At 41.7% G+C, this 13,122-nt stretch overlaps 1 non-coding gene across 1 annotated transcript; it reads left to right on the top strand.

The window, feature by feature from the left end:
* Positions 1-12,608: 12,608 nt before the first annotated feature.
* LOC145593320 (small nucleolar RNA R71) lies at positions 12,609-12,714 on the top strand. Its single transcript, XR_014102666.1, has one exon. It is a non-coding gene; the product is annotated as a small nucleolar RNA R71 (small nucleolar RNA).
* Positions 12,715-13,122: the final 408 nt, after the last annotated feature.

Below are 13,122 nucleotides of genomic sequence, written 5' to 3'. Positions count from 1 at the left end.
ACCCCTTACCATAGTGCCGAGTGATTCTATCTTGTCTACCCCCCTTACATGTTTGCTTTATATGTTGTTCTCTTTATGCCTAGATGCTATTAGGATTTGAGTTTGGGGGGTAGTTCATTTCAAGCTTGGGGGTGTTTTATATTGTTTGTGTGCCTCACCGTTCCCCCCATACGCTTTTATGGTTCACTCTTGGTCTCTTTTACTTGCTGGTGTTGATCATTTATTGTCTCATGCTTATCTGTTATTCTGTATGGCTGATGATGTTTTCTTACTGATGGATTCTTTGCTTTAGTTCCTGGTATTGTTGCTTGTTCGCTTGATTACTGTGTGATGTGCTTTCTGCTTCCTGATGAATGTCTACTTTATGCTTCCTAATTCTGCTTCCTGATGATTCTGCTACTGTCCTGCTTTACCGTATCCCTTATGGGTTACCTGTATCTCTTTTATTTTCTTTCTTTTCTTCTCTCATGAAGTTACTAACATTCTTTTGTGTAGATATTTCTCTTCTTTTTCTTTATCTCTTACTTTTTAGCTCCCCGATGAGAGCATTCGATGCTTGGAATTTGGTAACGAATTTCTTGTTATCGTACTGATAAAGGAATAATCGCGTCGTTAGACAACTACACCTAAATAAAATACAATTTATAACACTCGACTTATCCTAATACAAGTATATGGCAAGAAGAGGGGTCGAACCACAGGGAGAAGCACATAAACACCGCATTCATCACTAGACTTTAAGCTATCTCGGGACAAAGGACATGAATGACTAAGAGATTAAATTAAAGGTAAAATGAGTTAAAATCAATATAACTAAACACCAAGGGAAATAGGTAGATGTAGATGCCGCTTGATCATGCAATAACATAAAAGCAAATTAATAGTGAACTAAACATGCGTGAATATCGAAATAAGGTCCAATCTAACCGCCTTCCGGGGTTAATCGGTTTCTCCTAACATAGCCTCTATGTTTCCACACTAGAACCATATATTGGGAGGTGCAATCAAAGAACAATCGATAGTAATGAACCTTAACTAAGTCAACTTTCGTTCCTTGTTAGCAAAGATTCACCTTTAATCAACCAACAATGTGCACTTGCAAGAAGATCAAAGAATATCAAGCATGCAAAGATTTTAATCACAATTAACTTAATCCGGATATTATAAGCATGAACAATTAGCAACTACGCCATCCCCACACCCTTGGCTAAGTGACTACTCACAAATCATGTTGAAAACAATATCAATCACCAAATCAATAAGCATCAACATGATCAATAAGACAAGAAGGAAAATCAAAGTAAACAAACAAAATTAAATGCAAAGGTAAAGAGAAAGAGTAAGAGATTGCTCATTAATTGAAGTTGAAGATCTACAAAAGATTAAACAAGCTTCTTCTTCAAAATCCAAGTTCATCAACGAAGAAATCTACACTTTCTCTCTCTACCAAATGAAGACTAATAGTGTTTCTCCCTCTTGATTAAGCTAAAAAAAATGCAGAAAATTTAAAACTAAGTTAATCTAATTTTTTCAAAACGTTCTCAAAAATGGGACTTATATAGTCCGTACACAGCTAGCTGAAGTAAGGGAGTGGTCCGACCGAACACTGGGAAGGTTCGACCGGACTACAGGGTAGGTTCGGCCGAACCATGGGTAGGTTCGGTCGAACTCCCCTGATCCTGGTCTGGTCGAACTTCTGAGGTTCGACCACTCCTGTAAAATCGCCAAAATGCAACTTGACTCTGCTTGTGCCTTTGGCCGGACAGTGAAGCAGGTTCGGCCACACCCTGGTTCGACCGCACCTTCAGGGGGTTCGGCCGAACCTCTCCTTAACCTTCCTTATCTTCAGCTTGCCTTGAACTTTTGGCTTCCTCCTCTTAAAGACCCCGGTTCCTACAAAGAATAATCATGGAAATCAAAGTAAAGAGTAGGAAAAAGGGCAAAATCTAGGAAAGAAGATGCATAAAGGGAAAGGGAACTAAGTGCAAAGAAAAGGATGCAAATAAGCTGCAAATATGGGAAAATGACCATCAAAATGAACCTTAATCGTGGCATATATGCCACTCATCTACTTCCCCCACACTTGCTTGTTGCTAGTCCTCGAGCAAGGGATACCAAAACAATGAGAAAGCCACAACAAACATAACATGATAAGGGTTAAGAAAAACCACTTAATCAATTAGGTAGAAAATGCTCCATTTAAACTCGAACGAGAAGACATGCACCAAAGAATACTCACCTTTCTCAATTTAATGAGGGTAAACACGTTATACGATGCTCGCGGTTGAAAGAAACAAACCTAAGCTAAGCATAGAGAACTAATGACTTCACTTTCCGCCTAGCCCTAACCAAGACGGTCCACGTTCTCTCCACTAGTTTCAAGTCATCCCCTAGCTAGCTCCTCATGATTCCTCGAGGGAACCGGAAAAAGATATTCTTATGTGGAATCATAAGGTAATCCCGACATCTCAACTATGCATACTCTCTCCATAGGGTTGAAATCTATCTCCCTCCACCGGTCTTTGACCGCGCTCCTCCAAGTCCAAGGGTCTTAAACAGGGTTGTAATGTCATGGCTAGGGGTTAAGGTTGGGAATCAATTTGAAAATTTTGGTGGCAAATCCTAAGTGAAGCAAAAGAGTGGCCATCTATCAAGAACAACCTAAGAATTGAACCTAATCTCAAGTTACAATCTTCAATACAAATCTCACAACATTACTTCATCCCTTTTCATTTCTTTTATCTTCTGTTTTTTTCATCATTTTTTCTTTTCACTTCATTTTTTTTTCATCATTTTTCTCTTTATTTTTTCAATTTCACTTGGTTTTCATGTGTTGCAACCCTCTTCACAAAATTTTTGCATATTCTTTTCATAACCAACTTTCATAATCTTACTTGAACCAATTTACACAACTTTCTTGCTCAAAACCAACACTCTCAAACTCGAACCTCACAAGCCAATGCATCACTAACTACAAGGGTCGGTAGAACATAGGTCGATAGGTTTTTAATATGGCTAATTCAAGAAAGGAAATGAGGCTCAAATTGGTTAGCAAGTAGGTGGATGCAAAAATGAATACCAAATTTGTAACAAAACACAAAGAAAACAAAGAAAAATGAGAAGAAATGCCCTCTTCCTCCTCTAGAGTTGTTTGGTCACGATCTCGGGAGTTAGATACCAACACAAAGATTAAGACATGCATAGTCAAGGTTCCAAAATGTCACTCACAAGAATGATGAAGGCTAGAACAAATGACGCTCACATGGGATAAGAAATAAGCAAATACTAACTAGAGGGAATCCTATCCACTATAGAGAGCAACTCCATCTTACCACTTTCCCGTGAACTAGGGGTTCAAATGCCCTCAAAAGTTCTAAACCGGGCTACCTTAGCTTATAATGTGTCTAACTCAACCCTAAGAATTCTCAAACCGTGCAAACCCTCATCAACTAGGAAGATAAGCATTCAAAGACACGTCACCATGAAACGCACACAAATCCAAATGAATGAGCAAATTCCAAATCAAAAATCATTTCAACTTGTCATAGTTATGCTTGTAACACAAAAAGGGAAAAACAAAACAAAAGAAAGAGGAAGAAATCAAAAAGGTTCACACACGAGGCATATAATCCAATTAAATCCCAATCGTCATACAATTGATTGTTCGATAACAACATCAACGATCCCAGGTTCCATAGAACCAAAAGCAAACATCCTCGAACCATTCAACTTCATCCTATGCTAAACCTAGACTAAACATTCAAAGAAAGAGAAAATAAAAGAGAGGAAAGGTCTCACCAAATGCCGCTTGAAATGGAAGACAAGATAATTCATACAATCTCACCAAGGGAGCTCGTGTTGCTCCTTAACTTCCTTCGTCTCCGCTTTCAAGCTTCAAGAAAAGTGAACCAAAACAAAAGAAACTATGACAAAACAAGAAAAAGTTAGAAACCAAAGAAAAAGACTAAAGTTATAAATAAAAATAAATAAATAAATAAAAAATTATCTACAAAGTTTGGATTAAGGGAATTTGGATTGTCAGGAATTTTGGATTTTTCCTTGGGAGCATCTTCGCCTACACAAAACTCAAGAATCATCAAGAATCAACAAAAATCATTATAAAAACGTCATCAAAACATCACCATCATCATCATAACATCATCATCATCATCATCACAACATCATCAACTACAACAAGGCCACTATCCTCAATAGTCCTCCTCATGTACAGGCCACTACCCTACCACACTACCCTCCTATGTACATTTCAACCAACCAAGAGAAAAATCCTCCCCCACACTAGTCTTTTACACGTCTCGAGCAAAAGTTAAAGGTTAGAAGTTCTGGGGGAAGAAGGGAACCCTCATCATGGGTTCCTATCTCCTTGCCCTCTCGGTTGAGGGGGGTTATCAAAATCAAACCCGGGAGTATCCATAAATGGGTGGAAGGGTTGGTTGAAATGCTCATAGGGCCACCCATGGCCACCCCAACCACCATCGAAAGGATTTGGGGTTGATGTGGAAGCCGGATCACACCCACCCGAGCGATATGGGTTGTATGGTGGGGTGCCAATACGTTGGGTAGGGTCGATGTGACCCTCCCAATAGGGGTAGTCATTGGGGGTGGGGTTGTTGGGGTCATAGGGCCCCCAAAGGTTAACTGGACCCTCTTTAGGAGGGTGGTAAGGATAGTTAACGTAGGGCACTTGGACGCCCGCTTGTACAAGATTATCATAATTCATCCTCCCGTAGTACCCCCATTGTTCAATGGAAGCTTGGTTGTCACGGCGGATATCCTTGAGGGTACTACGGAGGGCATTCAAATCAAAGGGAGGAAAGGAAGAAGAGGAAGATGCCTCGCCTCCCCGGCTAAGGGGGGGGGGGGGGAACGGTTTGCTCCGGGCGGTGGACCGGTGGAGGATGAGGAACTGCACCCCGGGTTCGGGTTCTTCTCAATTCATCGGGGATGTGCTGTCGGGGGATCTTCCATTTAAGAGGAGTGGAGTGGTCCACCGTAGTGAGAGAGGGGTCCTAAAGGACACACTATTCTACCTCTTTATCCACTAAGAGGATAAACTTGCGCTTGCTTGTGGTGTAGTTGATGAAGCGGTTGTGACGGAGAGCATTAAGGGAGAGAGAATAGGGAGGATACGCGTCGTTGACTTCCTCTCGGGTTTGGTGCACAAAGGGGAGTATTTCTATTTGTTCCTTGTAAGCTCCATTCTTCAAGGAAAGGGCAATGATAGTGATCATGCCCCCCCATAAAAATATCGTCACCAAGACAGTTGTCCCGAGTATCCAAAAGCCTTTGGATGAAGGTGGAGGAGCATTGGAACTTGAGGCGCTGAGGGTTGTCGGCCAAAAATAGGCAAGCTACCTCATCCTTAACCATTGAGCCGAGGTTTTCTTTGAAGAACACGACATATTGGAGAAGCCGAGCAAAGTATCTCATGGCGATATGGATGATGTTGTTGACCTTAGAGGTGTTAGTTCGGAAACTATCCCTGGTTGATATGCTCCTCCACCACTCTTGCTCGTTGTAAGGGATGCGGTGATTGGAAGTCATCTCGCAGGGATGATCTAGCCCGGTCACATGCCAATGGAAGATCTCGTTTAGATCACTCTCGGTTAGGGAGTGATACTCATTGAACATGCGAAAATGTATCACAAGTTGAGGTTCTTCATCGTTAAATTCCGGCTCTATGACTTCCTTGCGGAGAGAGGCAAGGAATTCCAAAGTCACTCACTCATAGGTGTGAGCATGGAGGTAGGTGAAGTCACCCCATCCAAAATTTTGTGCTAACCGGACTACCTCATCCAAGATACCGAGCTTTTGCAACGTTGTAGGACAAAAGAACCTTGTTGATTGGATGGGACGATTGATGAGGGTTTTGTAGACGTCCCAAAAGTGCTCATTCGGAGCAATTATGCTATGATCATTTATGTCGGGAGGGGGTGGGAAATTCGTTGATGAATATTCACCATTCTCTTCCTCTTTGACTTGCTCTTACCAAGTACCATGATTCTACAAAATTACCGAGAGCTATCATTAGGACGATTTGATAAGAGATGACATAACAAGCTAGCCACGGTAAAAGTGTATGCATGAAAGTAGTTGCCTTGAGTTGTGAAATAGATGTAGAGGATAACAACAATACAATTCAAGGCATAAATGGACACATTTAAACCAAGGCATGGGCAAGAAATCCTATGACATTTATACGTAAGTCCTAACAAAGTCTAGGTGAGTTTTGGCATGATGTCCCCTAATTACGTGATAATCATTCACTAAACCATCAAAATCAAACCAAAAACAACGAGAATCAATCTCCAACAACATCCAACTCATGAATTTCTCAATCATCAAATAGTAGCATGAACACCCTAGCATGAAATCAACATATTTAAGCAAAGACATTGAGATCAAATAAAACCAAGGTATACATGCATAATCATCATAGAAATATGTTCTACTATCAATTACCAATCAATTGCAACAAGTAAATACAAAGAACCACATGAATCAAACAAGCTATTACCAACAATTTCAAGAATACTACAATTCATATTTAAACATGCAAAACATGGTAAAAGTATGAGAAATTGAAGAAATGAACTTGCAAAAGGTAGGAAAACCATACCACAATTGAGTGTAAGTGAGTAGAAACCCAAAAACACCAAAGCACTCAAACCCTAAAAATTGGGGAAATTTTGAAAGATGGGATTTTTTGTGTGGAATTTGGGTGGAGATTGTAGAAATTGAGTAGAGGATGGAAAATAAGTGAGAAAAAGAGAAGATTTGAGTGATTTTAATGGAGATGGGAGGTTGTATGAGGGGTTGCAATGGAGTTTAGAGTGAGAAGGAGGAGAATAGAGAGAGAAAGGCTGAAATGACTTGATGAAACCGTGAGGAAAAACAGCAGCCCTTTTTTTTTTAAAACCCGTCAAAGGTTCGGCCGAACCTTGGGTAAGTTCGGTCGAACCATTGAAATAGTTCGGCCGAACTTGCTCAAGGTTCGGTCGAACCTTCTCTCTAACGTTGAATTCACAAAATGGGTAGAAAGTTTCCAGTTTTTAATTCCAAAGGAGGTGCGACCGAACTCAATAATGTTTGGGCGAACTAAGGTTTGGTCGAACCCCTTATCTGTTCGGTCGAATCTACTCTAAATCCTTAATTTCTACAATTCTGGCAGAAAGTTTTCAGATTTAGCTTCCAGAGGAGGTGCGACCGAACTCAAGAAGGTTCGAAGGTTCGGGTAAACCTTTCATAAAGTTCGACCGAACCTTCAGGGATTTCGGTCGAACCACCTAAAAATGCTCATTTTGCAGCAAAATATGCACAAACACCCCTCTTTAGAACACACTAAAACACCATACAATCATGCTAAAGCAAAGCATACCAAAAATTCCAACACAATCAAAACTCAAAAATCCAATAATCCAAAATTCTAGATAGAAAAATAACAAAGCATCAAGAAAAGAAGAGATTAGAAAAGGGTTAGAGACTCGGGTTGCTTCCCGGAAGCGCTTTTGGTTTACGTCGTTAGCTCGACGTTCCTTTAACTAATCAAGGAGGGTCAAATTGATGATGCATATCAAGAAGAGTCACAGAAATTGGATCATCACTTGGGAATCCTTCGTAGTAGGGCTTGACCCGGTGACCGTTCACTTTGAATGGAGTATGCCCGTCTTGGGAAATCTCATAAGCGCCATATGGGAATACCTCCGTGATAATGTATGGCCCACTCCACCTTGACCTAAGCTTGCCCGGGAAAAGCTTCATGCAGAAGTTGAATAGGAGGACCTTTTGGCCTTTGACAAATTCCTTCTTGACAATTTGAGCATCGTGCCAAGCCTTAGTCCGTGCCTTGTACATGCTTGCGCTATCGTAAGCATTCATCCTCAACTCCTCTAACTCATGTAGCTCGAGAAGCCTTTGTTCACCCGCACTATGGAGGTCAAAGTTGATTTGCTTGATCGCCCAATGGGTTCGATGCTCCATCTCTACGGGCAAGTGACAATTTTTCCCATAAACAAGCTTATAGGGAGTGGTCCCTATTGGAGTTTTGAAGGCGGTCCTATACGCCCATAGAGAGTCAATGAGTTTAGAAGACCAATCCTTCCTTGTTCTAGAAACCGTCTTCTCCAAGATCACTTTGAGCTCCCTATTTGTGATCTCCGCTTGACCACTCGTTTGAGGGTGGTAAGCAAGCCCCCGCTTACGAGATACTCCATATCTATCAAGAAGTCGAATGAAGGTGTGGTGCTTGAAATGTGACCCCCCATCACTAATTATGGCTCTTGGAACACCAAATCTTGGGAAAATCACTTTCTTAAAAAGCTTAACCACTACCTTAGAATCATTCGTAGGGGAAGCCACGGCCTCCGCCCACTTGGAGACATAGTTAACGGCAACCAAAATATACTTGTTCCCATGTGAAGAAATAAAAGGGCCCATGAAATCTATAGCCCACACATCAAAAACTTCAAGCTCAAGGATGAGGTTTTGTGGCATTTCATCCCTCCTAGAAATATTCTCCATCCGTTGACATCTATCACAAGTCTTAACAAAAATCCAAGCATCCTTGAATAGGGAAGGCCAAAAGAGCATAGATTGTAGAACCTTTGAGGCGGTCTTTTGAGTACTCATATGCCCACCACAAGGAGAAGAGTGGCACATATGGAGAACACTTTGAACCTCATCGTTGGGGACGCATCTCCTTAACAAACCATCGACCCCTGACTTCAATAAACTAGGATCATCCCAAATGTATCTCTTGGCCTCATGCTTGAGTCTTCGACGTTGTTGTGAAGTGAAATTCGGAGGTACGGCACTACAAGCCAAATAATTCACAATATCCGCATACCATGGCTCCGACTTCACCTCAAGGACATATAGCACATCATCGCTTAGAGCATCCTCTATTGGCAAACCATCATCTTGAAACCTTGCACTGCCCAACCTTGAAAGATGATCTGCCACCATATTCTCGGCTCCCTTCTTGTCTCTCATCTCATAATCAAAGTCTTGGAGAACTAAAACCCATCTCAACAACCTCGGTTTAGCTTCCTTCTTTCCTATCAAATGTTTGAGAGCCGAGTGGTCGGTATACACAATTGTCCTAGAACCAATGAGATAGGTTCTAAACTTCTCAAATGAGTGAATAACCGCTAAGAACTCCTTCTCGGTGGTTGTGTAGTTTCGTTGTGTATCATTGAGAGTTTTAGACAAATAGTGTATGACATGTAGTTTCCCATCCTTTCGTGCCCAAGAACCGATCCAATAGCCTCGTCGCTTGCATCGCACATGATTTCAAATGGAAGAGACCAATCCGGACCTTGGACAATAGGAGCGGTGCAAAGTGCTTCTTTAAACCTACAAAAAGACTCTTGACAAGCATCATCAAACACAAACTCTTTATCTTGTTGCAATAGGGATGTGAGAGGCTTAGCAATCAAAGAAAAATCTTTTCTAAAGCGCCGATAGAACCCGGCATGGACGAGAAAAGACCTCACTTCCCTCACATTGGTGGGAGGAGGAAGTTTCTCAATGACCTCCACCTTGGCTTTATCTACCTCAATGCCGACATGGGAAATTTTGTGCCCAAGAACAATTCCACTTTCTACCATAAAGTGGCACTTTTCCCAATTCAACACGAGGTTGGCTCTCTCACATCTTTCTAAGCAACGAGATAAATTGGATAGACAATCTTCATCGGTGGCTCCTCCAACGGAGAAGTCATCGCTGAAGACTTCTATCTCATCCTCAATCATATCACTAAAAATTGACATCATGCAACGTTGGAATGTTACGGGGGCATTACAAAGCCCGAAAGGCATCCTACGATACGCATAAGTACCGTAGGGGCATGTGAAAGTCCTTTTCTCTTGATCCTTGGGGTCAATCGGGATTTGGAAAAATCCCGAGTAACCATCAAGGAAACAATAGAAGGAATGCTTTGTAAGCCTTTCCAACATTTGATCAATGAACGGTAGTGGAAAATGATCTTTGCATGTGCTTGTGTTAAGTTGGCGATAGTCAATACACATGCGCCAACCGGTAACAAGCCTAGTAGGCACTAGTTGATCATGATCATTTTTCACTACCGTCATGCCCCCTTTATTAGGCACAACTTGTACGGGAGATACCCAATCACTATGAGAAATTGGGTAAATAATTCCCGCATCAAGAAGCTTAGCCACTTCCTTCCACACAACTTCTTGCATGGAAGGATTAAGCTTTCTTTGCCTTTGTCTAACGGGTTTGGCATCTCCCTCTAGATCAATTTTGTGCATGCAAAAGATGGACTTATACCTTTGATATCATCAATGGTATAACCCAAAGCTTTCTTGTGTTTTCTCAAAACATTAATTAAGAGGGATGTTTTCTCCTCCGTTAGGTTAGAATTGACAATCACGGGGAAAGAATCATCGGAACCAAGAAATGCATACCTCAAGCCCAAAGGTAGAGGTTTCAACTCTACCTTTGGTGCTCCCTTACCATTGGGGTTCTCTTCTCTTTCTTCAACTTGAAAGAGGTCATGAATGTAAGGAGCCTCCTCTTCCATGCTCGCATCCTTGCACTCCTTCTTGCTTTCCTCAAGCAAATCCTCATAGAATTGTATGTCTTCTTTGTGAGTACCTATCTTGGATTCATTCAACAACACACTTTTGAGAGGATCATTAGTAGCATGCAAGTGGGAGCGAGAAAATTCATTAAGCACGGTATCAAGAACATCTACTCTAAAGCATTCACCACTTGAGGAGGGTTGTTGCATGACACTATTCAAATCAAATTCAATGGAATCATTGTCAATTTTCAAGGATATCTTACCCTACTTCACATCGATGATAGCTCTAGAAGTAGCTAGAAATGGTTTACCCAAAATTATAGGAATCCTCTCGTCCTCATCCATCTCTAGCACATAGAAATCCACGAGGAATGTGAACTTTCCTACCCTAAGGGGAATGTCCTCAACCTTGCCCATGGGGAACTTAATGGAACGGTCTGCTAGTTGGAGAGTTATATTAGTGGGGGAGAGGGTTCCTACACTAAGCTTTTGGTAGATGGAATAGGGCATGAGACTCACACTTGCTCCTAAATCACACAAGGCTTTATCAAACTCAATGCCATTAATAGAACAAGGGATGGAGAAGTTACCCGGATCTTTCAATTTGGTAGGAAGTTTGTTGGAAAGAATTACACTACAATTGGCAGTCAAGCTCACCGTTTCACACTCCCTTCTCCCACTCAAAAGGTCTTTCAAGAATTTGGAATAGTGGGGCATTTGCTTCATAGCATCAACAAAAGGAACGGAAACATGCAAATTCTTAATGACTTCCAAAAACATTCCAAATTGGGCATCAAGTTTAGCTTTCACGAATCGTTGTGGAAAGGGTAGCTTCTCCTCTCTAGGTTGGCGATTTAGGGGCAAGGGGGTGGCTTATTTTTCCTTTGGCACCTTAACATCTTTTTCCTTCTCAACACTCAATGACTCATTGGTTCTCTCACCCTCATTCTCTAACTCCACCTCCTCTTGGGGTTCTTCCTCAACTAAAGGGTCACTCCCTACTACCTTTCCACTCCTAGTTGTCACGGCATACAAAGGTTTTGGGTTGACTCCTTGACTTGGAATGGTAGAAGAAGAAGAAGAAGAAGATGAATTAGATGCAAGTTGAGCAATTTGGGTTTCAAGCATTTTCATGTGAGCATTAGTTCGCTTTTTATCCTCTTCATGCATTTTCATTATAGCATCTAACTTAGCCATCACGGGATCAAATAGAGGGGCTTCAAGTTGATCCCTATTGCCTATTAGTTTGGGCATAGTTAGAGACATATTGACCCCTATTGCCTCCGGTGCCTTGGTTAGGAAGATTGCTTTGTTGATTATTTTCCATTGATCACCAAAATTTTGATTTCGATGGTCATGGTATCGGGAATTAGGTTGTTGGTTTTGATTACCATACCCCCTTTGGTTAGAGTAGCCTCTTCCATTGAAATTGGAAGGGCCTCCCCCACCATGGTATTGGTTATCATAACCACCACCACCTTGGTTCAAACCACGGTTTCCACCTTGATTCCAATTCCCATTTGATTGGAGTTTGGCCTCAAGTTCCCTACATTCCCCATTCTAGGAGCAAAATTCATAGCATTGACATCTTCCACATTATCATCATGTACATGTTCATGAGGAAGGGGTTGAACTTCACAAGCATAAACACAATGGGAGGTATCAAGATCATAAGTTTCGCAATTAGAACAAAACATGCATCCTTGGGGCATTGTATTGTAAGAAGAGGGGTTAGAAGTGGTCATACCATTGCCTCCCTTAGTTGAAGGGGAGGTATTGCCATGAGGATTGGACCTTTCTTTCATCAATTCATCCATTTTGGAGATTTGGGTAGAGAGGTTGTTGATTGCGTTGGCTTGCTCCAATGCATAAACAACCTCTCTACCAATCATCATAGTGCTTTGCGGCCTCCTCTATAATACACTCCACTTCATCCTCTCCTTTGTTCATGATTGGACCGTCGGCCGCGGCGTCTAAACTTGTTCTTCCTTGAGGTGTGAGACCTCCATAGAAAGTGTGAACGAGTTGATACTTGGGTATCCCATGGTGTGGGCATTAACGTTGAAGTTCTTTGTATCGTTCCCATGCCGCACTTAGAGACTCACCACTCTTTTGGCGAAAACCTTGGATCAAAGACCGAGCCTCGGCGGTCTTCCTATGGTTATAAAACCCTCCTCAAGAAAGCCGTAGTCACTTGGTCCCATGTTGTGAGAGAGTTAGGGGGCACCTCCTTCTCTAGCCACTCTAGTCCTCTCCCAATTAGAGAAAATGGAAACCTCTTGAGGCGAATATAATCTTGAGTCACTCCATTGACCTTTACTGTGTCACAATATTTCTCGAACTCTTTTAAGTGTTCATGGGGACTCTCAAATTTCCCACCGAGAATTGTTTCCTCTCTATCAAAGCAATAAAATTGGGCTTGATTTCGAAATTGTTGGCTTGAGTAGAAGGAGTTAAGATCCCACTTTGTGCTCTAAAGGCTTCAGGAGCCCTAAGACGACTCAAAGGTGTATTCACTCCCATTTTAGGACCTTCTTCACTCTCGAACTTAT

The sequence above is a fragment of the Chenopodium album genome, chromosome 18 (assembly GCF_948465745.1).
Source record: "Chenopodium album chromosome 18, dcCheAlbu1.1, whole genome shotgun sequence".
Classification (NCBI taxonomy): Eukaryota; Viridiplantae; Streptophyta; class Magnoliopsida; order Caryophyllales; family Amaranthaceae; genus Chenopodium; species Chenopodium album.
The sequence above is the reverse complement of the archived record's forward strand: the minus strand, read 5'-3'. Positions and strand labels throughout refer to the sequence as shown.